Source organism: Arachis hypogaea, chromosome 10 (genome assembly GCF_003086295.3).
Source record: "Arachis hypogaea cultivar Tifrunner chromosome 10, arahy.Tifrunner.gnm2.J5K5, whole genome shotgun sequence".
NCBI lineage: Eukaryota > Viridiplantae > Streptophyta > Magnoliopsida > Fabales > Fabaceae > Arachis > Arachis hypogaea.
In genome coordinates this window covers 27274020-27276926 of record NC_092045.1, presented here as the reverse complement: position 1 = coordinate 27276926, position 2907 = coordinate 27274020, and the positions used below count along the sequence as shown (strand labels likewise).

General features: G+C 37.1%; 1 non-coding gene across 1 annotated transcript; it reads left to right on the top strand.

The window, feature by feature from the left end:
- The first annotated feature begins 1029 nt into the window (after window positions 1–1029).
- LOC112718705 (small nucleolar RNA R71) lies at window positions 1030–1137 on the top strand. The gene has a single exon (XR_003161033.1). It is a non-coding gene; the product is annotated as a small nucleolar RNA R71 (small nucleolar RNA).
- Window positions 1138–2907: the final 1770 nt, after the last annotated feature.

The following is a 2907-nucleotide window of genomic DNA, read 5'->3' as shown; positions in this document are numbered from 1 at the left end:
CATTTCCAAATAACTTGTCATTTAGCCTCATGATTGCTCCAAGGTATTTAGCAACTTGCTCTTCAGTGACATACTCATCCTCTTCAGAGGAAGAATACTCATCAGAGCTCATGAATGGCAGAAGTAAGTCCAATGGAATCTCTATGGTCTCATTTTGAGCCTCAGATTCCCATGGTTCCTCTTTGGGGAACTCATTGGAGGTCAGTGGACGTCCATTGAAGTCTTCCTCAGTGGCGTTCACTGCCTCTCCCTCCTCTCCAAATTCGGCCATGTTGATGGCCTTGCACTCTCCTTTTGGATTTTCTTCTGTATTGCTTGGAAGAGTATTAGGAGGGAGTTCAGTAATTTTCTTGCTCAGCTGACCCACTTGTCCCTCCAAGTTTCTAATGGAGGACCTTGTTTCAGTCATGAAACTTTGAGTGGTTTTGATTAGATCAGAGACCATGGTTGCTAAGTCAGAGGTGTTCTGCTTAGAACTCTCTGTCTGTTGCTGAGAAGATGATGGAAAGGGCTTGCCATTGCTAAACCTGTTTCTTCACCATTATTGTTGTTGAAACCTTGTTGAGGTCTCTGTTGATCCTTCTATGAGAGATTTGGATGATTTCTCCATGAAGGATTATAGGTGTTTCCATAGGGGTCTCCCATGTAATTCACCTCTCCCATTGAAGTGTTCTCAGGATCATAAGCTTCTTCTTCAGATGAAGCTTCCTTAGTACTACCTAGTGCATTTTGCATTCCAGACAGACTTTGAGAAATCATATTGACTTGCTGAGTCAATATTTTGTTCTGAGCCAATATGGCATTCAGAGTATCAATCTCAAGAACTCCTTTCTTCTGATTTGTCCCACTGTTCACGGGATTTCTTTCAGAAGTGTACATGAATTGGTTATTTGCAACCATTTCAATTAGTTCTTGAGCTTCTGTAGGCGTCTTCTTCAGATGAAGAGATCCTCCAGCAGAGCTATCCAAAGACATCTTGGACAGTTCAAACAGACCATCATAGAAGATACCTATGATGCTTCATTCAGAAAGCATATCAGAGGGACACTTTCTGATCAATTGTTTGTATCTTTCCCAAGCTTCATAGAGGGATTCTCCTTCCTTCTGTCTGAAGGTTTGGACTTCCACTCTAAGCTTACTCAATTTTTGAGGTGGAAAGAACTTTGCCAAGAAGGCATTGACTAGCTTTTCCCAAGAGTTCAGGCTTTCTTTAGGTTGTGAATCCAACCATGTCCTAGCTCTGTCTCTTACAGCAAAAAGGAATAGCATAAGTCTGTAGACCTCAGGGTCAACCCCATTAGTCTTGACAGTGTCACAGATTTGCAAGAATTCAGCTAAAAACTGATGAGGATCTTCCAATGGAAGTCCATGGAACTTGCAATTCTGTTGCATTAGAGAAACTAATTGAGGCTTAAGCTCAAAGTTGTTTGCTCCAATGGCAGGGATAGAGATGCTTCTCCCATAGAAGTTGGGAGTAGGTGCAGTAAAGTCACCCAGCACCCTCCTTGCATTATTGGCATTGTTGTTGTTTTCGGCTGCCATGGGTTCTTCTTCTTGGAAGATTTCTGTTAGGTCCTCTACAGAGAATTGTGCCTTAGCTTCTCTTAGCTTTCGCTTCAAGGTCCTTTCAGGTTCAGGATCAGCCTCAACAAGAATGCTTTTGTCTTTGCTTCTGCTCATATGAAAGAGAAGAGAACAAGAAAATATGGAATCCTCTATGTCACAGTATAGAGATTCCTTGAGGTGTCAGAGGAAAAGAAAAATAGAAGGCAGAAGTAGAAAATTCGAACTTATCAAGAAAGATGGAGTTCGAATTGTTCATTAAGGAATAGTGTTAGTCCATAAATAGAAGGATGTGAGAAGAGGGGAAGAAATTTTCGAAAATTAAGTAAAATATTTTAAAAAACATTTTGAAAAACACTAATTGATTTTTGAAAACCATGATTGAGAAAGAAGTAAAGTGATTTTTTGAAAAAGATTTTAAAATTAGAAATCAAAAAGATTTGATTGAAAACTATTTTGAAAAAGATGTGGTTAAGAAGATATGATTGATTTTAAAAAGATGTGATTGAGAAAATATGATTTGAAAAATTTTTTAAAAAAGATTTGATTTTAAAAATTAATGACTTGGCTATCAAGAAAAGATATGATTCAAACATTAAACCTTTCTCAACAGAAAAGGCAACATACTTGAAATGTTGAATCAAATCATTAATTGATAGCAAGTATTTTTGAAAATAGAAAGAAATTGATTTTGAAAAAGATTTGATTTTGTAAAGATTTTGAAAATTAAAAAAATTTGATTTGAAAACAAAATCTTCCCTCTTGTGCCATCCTGGCGTTAAACGCCCAGAATGGTGCACATTCTGGCGTTTAACGCCCAAACTACTACCCTTTTGGGCGTTAAACGCCCAGCCAGGCACCCTGGCTGGCGTTTAAATGCCAGTCTGTCCTTCTTCACTGGGCGTTTTGAACGCCCAGCTTTTTCTGTGTAATTCCTCTGTAGTATGTTCTGAATCTTCAAATTCTCTGTATTATTGACTTGAAAAGACACAAATTAAAAATATTTTTGGATTTTTAATAAAGAGGAATAATCAAAATGCAACTAAAATCAAATAACAATGCATGCAAGACACCAAACTTAGCAGTTTGTATACTACTGACACTAACAAAATGAGAATGCATATGAGACACACAAAACACTCAAGTCAAGAGAATTTAAAAATCAGAGCAATGAAACCATCAAGAACAACTTGAAGATTAATGAAGACACATGCATGAATGCAAAAGGAGCAGAAACATGCAATTGACACTAAACTTAAAATGAGACTCTAGACTCAAACAAGAAATATTTTTGGATTTTATGATTTTGTAATTTTTTTTTTGTTTTTTCGAAAATTAAGTGGA